The 13018-nt window shown below is 39.1% G+C and overlaps 1 pseudogene; it reads left to right on the top strand.

The window, feature by feature from the left end:
- LOC144251444 (contactin-associated protein-like 3) overlaps positions 1-13018 on the top strand; it is a 191887-nt pseudogene that overhangs the window by 137449 nt on the left and 41420 nt on the right.

Genomic DNA, 13018 nt, shown 5'->3' with positions numbered 1-13018 from the left:
TAAAAACTTAATTATGCACACATCAGTAACACATCAAAATAGGTTCTATTAAAGAAGTTATAATAATAGGAACTGAATATTGATACAGTGTTGCAGTTTTATCAATTTCTAAGATAAATATAGTTGTGATTTAGATTTAAGTTCTGAGTTTCCATATGTATAATTTAAACTTCTTCATTTTGGAAAGATTTAGAAGACCAGTGATTATCAATGCACAGGGTCTTGACTTAGAAACAGTACAGTTGGACTCAGGTTGGCACTTAAGCCACCTCTAGTATAGAAGAGGCAAGTGTTGAGTGCATTCAAGTCAATGCTAAATACAGTCAAAGGTGCATGAAATAAGTAATAATATAAGTGCTCTAGAATCTGCATTGAAATATTTGTAAAATACAATTGTAATTTAAAATGTCATTTATTTTCCTCTTTAGGAAGTTTGCAGGTCAGGTACAAGCTAGACAGACATTGAGATCCAGATGCTTTTAATTTTGATTTTAAAAACATGGCGGATGGGCAACTTCACCAGCTGAAGATTGACAGGGAGGAAGCCGTGGTCTCTGTAGAGGTAATGCAGCAAACTTGAAGGTCCCAGTAACTATCATGAGGAGTTTGTCAGAGAATGGATAATCTAATGCAAAAGTTTAATGATAAATAGTAACAAATGAGCAAGTGTTCTCCATAGATCAAGGCAGAAAACCAAATATAGCCAGGGTTTAGAGGGGTATTTAGTTTGTTTTGTTTGTTAAGCAATGATCCTGTCAATGTTATTATTACTCTTAAGTCCTTTTAAAAATGTCAAGATGTCCTTACTTGTTTTTACTTGATTCAGCAGGGAAATGTCTAGTTTATCATGGTGACGACAGGTAGAATTTGTTAATTAATATTTCAGTAGGTGATATCAAAAGAACAGATAGGCCAGCAGTTTAAACACAAGATGAGAGCATGCAAGATATTCATTGAAATGGGAGTAAATAAGAAAATAGACCTGAGTCAGAAGAGAGTCAGGCAGTTGTTACTGACATTCAAAAGAAAATATATTTTAAGTCTGCACATAAAACTACAATTATTTTGGCTATGTCAAGTCTCCTCCAGAGAATAAGCTTTTACATTTAAAATAATTGATTTCCGTCCTCTTGTGTATTCTGCCAACTGCAGATACATCATAAAGAAAAGTAAAGCAGCAAAGAGAGTGGGGGGCTGGGAGGGCAGGCGGCTTGTGGCAGTTAGAGGTTGTTCATAAAATCGATTTCCCCTCCTAAACGTTGTTTTAAGGTGAATTATTTAAGAGTTGTTGAGCACTTACAAGTGACTTATTTTTATCACTTTTTTCTGGCCTCCTCTGCTTCCTTATCATTAAAACTGTATCTCCTTTTGATATTCGCTTCCCACGGGGCGTTTAATAGGTTAACCAGAGTGCGCAGAGACAAGTCATCCTGTCCTCAGGGACAGAATTCAATGCCATCAAATCCCTCACGTTGGGAAAGGTTTTAGGTAAGTGGCAGAAAGATCTTTCTCCCCAAATCATCAGATCGTAAGTGTCATGTCACACACTCTGGAAGCACTCGTTATGCTGAAAGAAGCTCCTTGTCTTATGTTAATAATAATTTCCCAGTGAGTGACAATCAAGGCACAAGTGGCACTTTTGTCTGAGTGCACATAGAACCATGAGTAAGTGCTGCCTGGTGGATGAGGAAAGGCTTCCCCTGAAAAACACCCCATGCTTACCTTCCCCCTGGGCATTCAGGCAGGAGTCACTGTGTTTTTCTAACACTTATTGAAAAGTGAACTGTCACTAAAGCCGACATGGAGTATCAGCCTCAACTCAGGTACCTCCACTCAATGATAAAACTACCCATGAGCTGAAGCAGAGGAAAGAAGGGTTGATTTCCTTCAGCAGATGGTGGCACCTTGAACTCGGTTCCCAAGTCCTGCTTGGCCTATGCTTCTGTCTTTGATGACACTAAACCAAAGCCATGAGGCGTGCCAGGGGGAAAGGTGAAGTTGAGAATGATACCCCAGGAAGGATGTATTTGAAAGGCACAGCTTAACTTCAAATTAACATCATAGTTACTGAGGAAAGGAATCTTTCTGGAAAGAAATATGTCAATCAGCTCTGAAAATGAACTATTTTAATGATATAGACTCTAAAGAGAATCACAAATTAGGAAACAATATTAATTGCATAAATTCCTGCTTCCCTCCAAATAAGTAGGTGCAGGGAGTTAAGATGTTAATTCAAATGTTATTCAAAGTCATATAACTTAGGGTTTAAAAATGCAAGTTTGTATTGAGCAATGAAGCATGGAGTCTGAAGCCACTGACTTCAGAAAGTGATGAATATTCATTCTGCCGATGCCTGGCAAATGTGAAATAATAATCAAAGACTAAAGCAGCACTTCATGATTTGGACAGCTGTCTTTGGGATGGGTTTTGTTGTCTTTTGCTGCTGTTCAACCATTTAATAATTATGCCAATATAATTTTATATTCAAACTTGGAGATCCATGTGAAGTATATTTATTCTCTTAACTTACAATAAGATAGACTGTCATATTGAGGAAATTTTCCAAAGAAAGTTGTTCAAAGTATTCAGTGGTAAGTCGTCATTATTAATTCTCTTAGCCCCTGTGAATCATTCCCTTATCCACTCACTGAAAAATATTTGGTGAAAATTGATTATGTACACTTAATTATAATTAAATGTCAAGGCAGCTTATGAATAAGAGAGTCACTGCACTTATCCTATACTATACTCACATATTAATAAGTAACAGAGGCTAGTGTGTGAGCAATTATAATAAAATAATGCTTGTTATTATTTACCATACTTCACAAGAAATATCCCAGAATTCATTAAAGTTAACATGCTGTTTTTAGCTTCCCAATTCGTTGTTTGTTTGTTTTTTTTTTTTTTTTTTTTGGTGTGTGTGTGTGTGTGTGTGTGTGTGTGCCAAGGATTGAACCCAGGAGTGCTTAACCACTGAGCCACCTCCCCAGCCCCATTTTTAATATTTTATTTTAGAGACAGGTCTTGCTGAGTTGCTCTTAGACCTCACTAAGTTGTGGAAACTGCCTTTGAACTTGCGATCCTTCTGCCCCAGTCTCCCGAACTGCTGGGATGATAGGCCTGGGCCACCACACCACACCTGGCTCTTATCTTCCCATTTCTGAATAGTCTTGCTTAATGAAGACCGTTCAAGTTAATTATCTCAACATCAATTCAGTATACACCCACCTCAATGTAAGCTCTTGAAGTCAAATTTTCTATGTAGTTTTAATTTTATCAGAGAAGTGTCTTAAAGAATGTTAACACTTAAAACACTAAAATCCAGGAGAAGTGACCTGTCACTTTTGTTAGATTCTTTATCCAAATAATTAGGATTATTATTCTTTTGATTTGGCTGTGTGTGTGGGTGTGTGTGTGTGTTTTAACCACAAACTTAAAAAAAAGAAATGTACTAAAACAAAATAAGAAATGTAGAAGCTGAGCATGTCTTTTTATCTTCTCTCAGAAAATAAAGCAGTAGCCTATAAGTTTTTACATTTTATTTTCATTTAATTAATTAATTTCCCTGAAGTACTGGGGGATTGAACTTAGGGCCTTGAGTATGCTAGACAAGTGTTCTATCGCTGAACTACATCCCCATCCCCTAAGCAAAGCAGTGTAAATACTCACGTATTATCACAATTACACAGATATGAGAATGCCAAATGATTTTGGTAATTAACTATCCTGGAAATTATGTTCTGAGTTCTATAAGGAGATGTCACATAACACATAACATTTAAAGCTCAGTGGAGCTATGGCTTTATATTATTTTTATACTATGATATTTGCCTCATTTAGAAGGGTTATTGTATTTTGGGTCTGAGATTTTCTTTACCTGATTCACAAGCTACTAAAGAAACCTACAATTGATTTGTGGATGCTGGCAGATGACATAAGATCCCTGGGTTAGAAATAAAGGGCTCTGTTATTTATATAGCAAGTTTCATGCACATTAGCCATTGGTACGGTTTCCCCTATGTATTAAGTCTTATGGAGCTGGGATAAGCATTCAGGTCAATGCTGCAGATTGGCTGGGTGTGCATTGTAACTGAGGAACACATAGCTTAGGGAATCTACAGATTTTGTAGCAAGCACTAAACAAGCTTATTCCTTATCCCATAGGGAAAGGTATCCTTATCCCTCAAAATTGCTTGTGCCAAACAAATTTGAGAAGCGGTCTGGATAAAGTGCTGTCAAGTCTTACATTTCTTTGTTTATCAGGCAAAAACATAGAGAAACACTTGAACCCAGAGCAACTTACTTTTCTCAATATTATAGAGTGAAAACACAAAAAAAAAACTGAAAAAATAAAAAAGATATAAGATTTTACATTGTTTATCAAGGAAGACCCAAGATTAATTGTGTAAGTCAACTCCTTTTCATATCATCTGTTAAATGAGGAAAACTTAGAAATAATTTAGAATCCATAGAAATCTTTTGGGGCTAGGGATGTGGCTCAAGTAGTAGCACGCTTGCCTGGCATGTGTGTGGCCCAGGTTTGATCCTCAGCACCACATACAAACAAAGATGTTATGTCTGCCAAGAACTGAAAAATAAATATTAAAATTCTCTCTCTCTCTCTCTCTCTCTCTCTCTCTCTCTCTCTCTCTCTCTCTCTCTCTCCTCTCTCTCCCTCTCTCTCCCTCTCTCCTCTCTCCTCTCTCCTCTCTTAAAAAAAAAGAAAAGAAAGAAATCTCTTGATTTTCCAACTTAACATTAACTGGGAGTCAGTGAGGATCATGGATGTTTTGAGGTCTTTGAAATTATGAGCCTTCCAGACCAAGGCTAGCAAATAGGGCTTTCTGTGATGGTGAACCTATCCTATAACTATGCTGACCTACACAGTCATTCCTAGACACACCTAGTTTTTTAACAAGTGAAATGTGGCTAGTGTAACTGAGGGACTAAATTTTTTATTTTATTTAAATCTAATTGATTTGAATTGCAACAGCTGCATGTGGCTAGTGTCTACCATATTGCACAATGTAAAACACTGTCCATTTGCTTGCTTATGTAGTCAATTTTTTTTTTCATTCAAACAAATGACACCCTGTTGTGAAAGCAGACACCTGTCTAATTGGCATGACACTGGCCTGGGAAGCCAGCCCTACATCAAATATTTTTTTTCTACCTCCTCAGGTGCTAATATTTCAAATTCCATAATTAAAGAACCATTTCTTTTGTACCAAGTCTTTCTTTCTGCTAAAATGCATATACTTCGTAGAGTACTAACAGAAATGATAATCAGGTATTTATGAAAAAGTGAATTTATTCAAGAACAGGCTTTGATGGAAAAGAAGAGAGAATTGGAAGGAATCCAGGTAGAGTACCATAGAGAGAGGGGGCAGAGTGACCCCACAGACATTCTTGATTAGAGCTAATTAGCTAACAGGTGCAGAAATAAAGGGTTTTGACAATGTCAACTTGTCAAGGCAATAGGAAAATAGAATTCAGGTCACTGCCTAAGTGTTGAGTTCTACTTAAAATGTGTTCTACTGAGAAACAGTGTTTTGTTAAAAGCCAGGAGTGTTTCACCCTTGGGTTTCTTCCTGGGTTGTTGAATGAGTGATTGCCTGGTAGACTCAGAGTAGGCAAAGTGATTACTTCCTTTCAGATATTTTTTTAAAAAGTATATCTGGTGATCATTATTGATTTAAGTAATTTATTGAGGAATTAGAAGAGCTCTATTCTGTTCCATCACCTTCAAATTAAATGATTATATAATGTTAATATTCACCATTCATCAGAAATAAAGGTCCCCTAAAACTATATGATTCTTGTCCAAAATACTATGATTTATTATAAAACCTTTTTGTATTATATTGTGTCAAAGAGAGAAATATTTTTACACATGACAAAATGACAGACTTTCTTCAGGACTGAAGGAACCCTGGACTGGGGTTTTGCAGTGAAGAGATTGGGCTCAGCTTAAAATGCAAGGAAAAGTGTAGACTGACAGCCAGCCAGGTGGGGGTGTTCGTTGGTGGGTGGAAAATTACCAAGAGGTTAGGAGAATTCTTACTAAATTGACCTATTGGGATTCTGGATGAAGACCTGCTGGCCTAATCAATCACCTGGAGGACTGTCAAGGACATCAAGGAGAGTGGAGGGTTCTGGCTAAATTCCACAACTCAGAAACAAAAAAGATGGGGCTAGTGGAGCAGATGGCTCAGAGAAGCCTGATTAAAGTTTGATTAAGGGTAGAATCTCAGTGGTGTCAAAGTTCTTTCTTAGAAAAAAATATATATAATTATACAAAGGTTCTTGAAATAGAAGAAAGAATACATAAATGTAAAGGAAATGGTAGTTCTAGTGAGGAGATAAGCATGAGTAAAACCAAAGAGGGTTAAAGAGGGAAAACTAAGAGGAAACAGCACTGTCCAAGGCTCACTCTCTGGCCTGTGGGTAACACGGGGAGGGACCCGGAAAGGGGGCCTGACCACTAGTAAGGGCCCATGCCCAAGGGCTCATCTTACTGACTGCAAGTGAGCGAAGAGACGGATGAATGTATTGGGGAAAAGAGTATCTGTTTTCACGTAATGGTGCAAGAGAATGATTCTGATTGTGGGTGCTAGGAACGTGGAACTTTCAAACTCAGGAAAGAGAAAAGGAGAAAGAAGAAGGAAACTATGTAACCCCAGTGGCTCAGGAGGCTGAGGCAGCCTCAGTGACTTAGGGAGGCCATAAGCAACTTAATGAGACCCTGTCCCTAAATAAAAAATAAAGAAAGAAAAAGGACTGGGGATGTGGCCCAGTGGTTAATCCTGGCTTCAATCTCTGAATAATAATAATAATAATAATAATAATACACCACTAAATCAACAAATTTTTTAAAAACACAGTGTAAGATAAAATGAATCAAATCAGATAAAAGAAGTTGTTACTCTAAATGTGAATAGCCTCAATTCTGTCATATTCAGGTCAATAAATATCTAGTTAAACGCTCTTACAATAACGAAACCACTAAGAAGTCCCAGCTAATGAATTTCAGAAGTGCAGCGTTGCCAGCAGACAAGATGCGCATGAGGTTAGAACAAGTGAATGAGCTCAAAGGTGGGGGAGGGCATTACCTGGGGATAAAAGGTACAGTTTGTTAAGAGGACATAAAAGCCATGAATCCAATATACATCATGAAAGATAACAGTTGAATAGAAGGAGTAAAAATGAACTTCCAGAGCTCTGTCGTCTCCAAGAGTCAGTTTACTATAATTCCTCCCCCAGCTGTGGCCTCCCTGACAAATGTGTTTTAATGATCAGTTTTTAAAAACGGAGTTCAGATCGTTGCCTTGAAGCCCCCACAGAGTCGCTGTCCGTCACAGCTGTCCACGGAGGCCCTCTGCCCTGGAAATGGCCATCAGCCGCCTGCTCGGGCGCAGGGGGCGCAGGGGGCGCAGGGGGCGCAGGGGGCGCAGGGGGCGCAGGGGGCGCAGGGGGCGCAGGGGGCGCAGGGGGCGCAGGTCGGAGCCAGTGGCGGCTGTGCCGGCGGGGTCACCTACCGAGCCCAGTGCCCCTGCGTTTTAACGCTGTGTCGCTTTGTCCCCGCAGAGCCCCCAGGTGCGGACCCCGACACGCGGCCGGCGGCGGCGCGCGGCTTCACTGGCGCCTCTCGGCCGTGCGCTTCGGCCGCGCCGCCCGGCTGAAGGCGCTGCGCCCCGGCGGCCCTGCCCGGGTCACCGTCCGCGGCCACGTGGCCGCCGGGGCCCGCTGCGCGGCGGGCTCGCGGACTGGCGATGGAGCGCGGGAGCTGGCTCCCTGGCGCGCAGGTGGAGCAGGTGCGTGGCCCCCTGCCCCTCCCCGCGGGCTGGGAACTGTGGCTGTGCGCGGTGGAGAGGGCCTGCGAAGCCCTTGGCAGCCTCCCCTTTTCTACCCTAGGTCGTTCCGAACCCAGCGAGGAGGGAGAGCCTTTGGTGAAGGCGGACAGAAGAGACTCTGGGTTCATCGAGGTAAAGGGGCTGAAGGAACTCGTCTGCGGCATTACTGTCGCTTTTGAAAAAAAAAAAAAAAAAAAACTTTTTAAATTTTAAAAATTATTTGTTCCCATTTAACAGTATTAATAGAAAATTATAGCTAAGAATCAGCATTCCAGGAGGGGAAAGGGTGCTTGTGGGTTTTCTGAGTTGATGTTCACCGATTTAAGCTGGGGGAGGGTGGGGGGTGCTTCTGTGAGGATTCCACTGAAAACAGGATTTTTAAAGAACAGGTAAAGTCTGGCGTGGTGGCCTCCCAGATCCCAGCTACTTGGGAGGCTGAGGCAAAAGGATGGCAGGTTGGAGGCCAGCCTGGGCAACTGAGCAAGACCCTGCCTCAAAATAAAAGGGCTGGTGATGTAGCTCAGGAGTAAGGGGGCCTCCGGGTTCCATCCACAGTCCGAGGGAAAATAAAAGAAAGTCACAAAATAATGAAAATTTCTTATTTCATAAATAGCTGTATTCCCTAGGATGTGAGGGATATATAGGAGGGAGGGAGAGATAGATAGAAAGATAGATAGATAGATAGAAGGATAGATAGATAGAAAGAAAGATAGAAAGATAGATAGAAGGATAGAAAGATGATAGAAGGATAGATAGATAGATAGATAGAAAGACAGATAGGGCATAGATCTGATATAGCTATTAGAGCAAGACATTGCCCCAAGTAATTATATTCAAAGCCACAAAAATCTAAGTCAAAAGCCAAATAGTGATCAGAGCACATGTGTTATGACACTTAAAAAAAGGCAATTTGCATGATTTAGATGTTTCAGTTGTTATTTGATTTTTTAAAAGAAACTTTAAAAAATTTAAATATGCTTAACATTACTTCAAGTGCATTTTTTTAAATTGTGCATTTCAGTGTCATCTCGTACATTCTCAGTGTGGTACAGCAAGAGCCATGGTTTATTTCATTTTTGATTGTCCTTTCCAGTTAGTCTGATAGGTTATTTTTCATTGAAGGGAAAATTGAATACAATCTAAACATATCTTTTTGGCAATGAAAACAATGTTTCATTTTCTTGAAATATAATTTATCAGAGCTGGTGTGAAAAAAAATAAGATTTCATATTTCCTCACTAATTAATTAATGGATTATTGAAATATTGTTTGTTTTCTTGTTGTATTGACTCTTCATAGTACATACAAAGCAAACTTTTTTCCTCTAAAATGATAGAAAACAAAACAATTCAGACATTATGAAAACCTGACTAAAAATCTTTTTTCGTGTATTGACATTTGTCACTCTCTTGGTTATTTTTCTCTTTGAAATCAGTGAGGTATAAAATAATAATACATGACCCAATGAGGAAAAAGCAGTTTTACACAGTTTTATGTGAGAAGGTAGTCAAGAATGCATATCTAAAAAGACTACTTTTATCTTAGATTTTAAATCAAATATAATCCTTAATAAATCCTGATTTTTTGGGGGGCAGACAATTTTTCATTGCAATACAAAAGCAATTTAAAGATGCTCAACATTCCAGAACAGGATCCCAAGTCCTACAAGTGTTTGCAAAATGTCAGAATTAGCCCCTGATCTTCTTGAAGAGCTAAAGGTAGTCAGCAAATTGAAAACAGAACAACAATAACAACAACAACAAAAACTTACTTTTGGAATTTTATTGCTTTTGGTCAAACATCACTGTAAGATCTTCTGTAAAAAATCACTGGCAAGATTCTCTGCTGTTCAACAATAAATCAAGGCTCCTGGGCTGTCCTGAGAAACTCTGGTGAGCTCTTGAAGGAGGGGAGGGGAAGAAGGAGAATGCTCAGAAGGATTCCCCTGGTCTTTGTTTTTTGCTTTTTTTTTCCAATAATTTATTTTATTCTCCTCATATACATACTTCAGCCTTATTTCTTTCTCATATTTTATTGTCATAATTTGCATAAGAGATAAGATTTAGAGAATTTTTCTGTTATGTCTATTTATTACTAAATCAAGTGTTTGTTTTTTACTATTATTTCAACCTGATCCTCTGAAATACTTGCTAGTATAATAAAAGAAATATTCAAGTAACCATTAGTCATTGAATTAGAAATATAATTTTATGAAATTATTATGATTTTTAAAGTTAATAATAATTTTCATTACTGAAAGTACCATAACTATATCGTACCTAGACTTTAATTAATTGTTTTATACACTTTATTTCATTTAATATTCACAAAGACTCTTCACAGACATAGTCTTCATATTCTAACAGTCACCAGCTGGAGACACAAATTGATACCTTTTGTCATACACTTACAATGTGGACAGTCCAAGCATGGCTTTATGCATAGTTTTTTGGTGTAGCATAGATTTGACTTTCATTCTTCAGGAATATGACTGCTGTACAGCTAGCTTTCTTGGGGGTGCTTTAGCACTCTGGCTCTGAATTACAGCCTTAAACTAGAAGGAGGCACCAGGTCTTCCCCTGAGGTATTCTGATTCAGCATGATTTCGGGTTGAGAACCATGGCATAGCTAATGGTCTCAATATTTTAGAACATTTACACCTGGTTCTTTCAAATAGTCCACATTCCACAAAAATAAACTTAATAAGTATCCCTGCAATATTTTTGGCGACAGGGATTAATCACATATATGTTACACTACTGCATTTCAAAATTATGTTGTCATTAAAGTATTTTGGAGTTGGGGAGATAGCTCAGTGGTAGGGTGCTAGGCCCTGGATTTGATCTCTATCATCAAAACAAATTTACAAAGATATAAAACAATTTAATGAAGAATGTATCTACTTAGTTAAAAATAACATTTATTCTAGGATGGTACTAAACATACTATACTTTTTTTTTTTAGTAGTAGTAACCTTTTTTTTAGCTTTATTTTATTCACTTATTTTATTTAGTGCTGAGGTGTGAACCCAGGGTCTCACACATGCAAGGCAAGCACTCTATCACTGAGCAACAACCCAGCCCCTATACTTTTAAGATAATTTAAAACTTCATCTCAGAGCCTTGTGTATATTTGTTTTTGTTGTTTGTTTGTTTCAGAACCAAGGATTGAACTCAGGGGTACTTAATCACTAAGCAGCATCTCCAGCCTTTTAAATTTTTTATTTAGAGACAGGGTCTCTCGAAGTTTCTTAGGGCCTCACTAATTTGCTGAGACTGGTTTTGAACTTGTGATCTTCCTGTCCCAGCTTCCCAAGTCCTGTTTCTGTTTTTAAGAACAAAAGCTGAATTTCAATCACAGGCCTTTAGGGAAAAGGACTACCCCGACTATATCCAAAAGTCATGGAAACTCAGACATACCAAATGTTATAAAACCACTTGACCTTGAAATTCCTAGGCTTGATGGTCCCAACTTATGATATAGTAGATGGTTGGTTTGTTGTAACCTACCTTATAAGGCAGTGATGTTAGCAAAGCCCCCAATTAAGGCAAAAATCGCCATTTATATTCTGACTTGGTGTTCTTCTGTCTTCTCCCCTACCCCAGGTGTGATAGTAGTTGTGATATTTATTTTGCTCTGCATCTCTGCTATAGCCATATGCATTTACCAACAGAAAAAGTTAATTTCCCTTGTGACTTCCTTAGTTGCCTATGAGTTACACAGAAGTGAGTTGTTTGATTTCCAAATATTTGGGGGATTTTCCAGGTATCTTTCTGCTACTGATTTCTTGTTTGAGTCCATTGGGGTGAGAGAAGATACTCCATGTGGTCTTGATTCTTTCAGATTTGTTGCATTTGCTTTATGGCCCAGCATATAGTCACCTTGGTGCGTGTTCTGTTCCCTGGCATTTGAAATGAACATGTAATTCTGCTCTGGTTTAGTGGAGCATCTATGAGTGCCAAGCATGTTGGTAAGTAACAGTGGACGCTGGTCTTCTCCTAACTGACTTTCTGTGTATGTGTTCTGTCAATTGCTGAGAGGAGAATCGCAATCTCAACTCTGAGTGTGAGCTTGTGCATTTTGATGCTTTCTAAGATTTTATCTCCACAAAGAAATCTGATGCTTCTTTCCTTTTCTTTTTTTTTTTTTTGATACCAGCAATTGAACCTAGTATCCCTTAACCACAGACCCCCACCCAGAACTCCCTCCCTTTTTGAGACAGGGAGGGTCTCACTAAGTTGTGGAGGCTGGGCTCAACCTTATGATCCTCCTGCCTCAGCCTCCCAAACCACTGGGATTATAGATATGCACCACCTGGAATCCTTTTTCTTTTTTGAAAACCTGTATTTTTCCTTTGAGAGGACACACATACAATGTCCAGGGGATGTCTCAGTGTCCCATCTTGCTTCCTTAAGTTCACTTTCCAAGATTCTCAAAGAATTTATAAAACTGAAATACAGCCCGTGTGCCTGGAGTGATAAGGGCCAACACAGGTGTGCATGCATTTGGAGAGGATCACAATCCCAGCAGCCCTGCACTTGCTTCTCACTGTCACCACACTAGGGAGGTGACATGTTATATTTGGCGAGACCACAATTAGTCTGGTGCACTAGTCTGCAGCAGTCATGAGCAGGAGACAGAGTGACAGTAATAACAGCTCTTAATTCTCACATTTATAAGAGAGAAGACAGACTAATGAAGCTGTCTCCCTGTGGCTGTGTTGTCTGAGTTATCATTAATAGTAGGCGGAGTTATCTTAAAAATCTTAATTACTTGCAGTATGATAATAATGAAGGCTCTTTATCACCAAACAAGCACCCAGGAATGACCCTTCTCCAGCAGCACCCCTAATGCACCCCACAAGCTCTTCCCGGGTAACTGCTCTGCACGGGATCTCTGGCAAGGAGGTAGAAACTGGTGAGAGAGAACCAGGTTTAGAGACTGGGATTCTTTCAATCATAGCTATTGTGAGTCTCTTTTCCAATCACATTCCCTAGGAGATGAGTCATGGTATTTGACAAAATCAAATTATCCCAGGAAGAGCTTCCTTACTTAGTTCCAGGGGAGCCTCCCAAAATGACGTCAGCTCTTAGCTTGTAATTCATGCATCTACCTGGAGTCTTGCTCTAGATTAGAAGCTACGATTTTCTTTACTTACAGTT

Source organism: Urocitellus parryii, assembly GCF_045843805.1.
Source record: "Urocitellus parryii isolate mUroPar1 chromosome 13 unlocalized genomic scaffold, mUroPar1.hap1 SUPER_13_unloc_6, whole genome shotgun sequence".
Taxonomy (NCBI): domain Eukaryota; kingdom Metazoa; phylum Chordata; class Mammalia; order Rodentia; family Sciuridae; genus Urocitellus; species Urocitellus parryii.
This window is presented reverse-complemented; position numbering and strand designations above follow the sequence as displayed.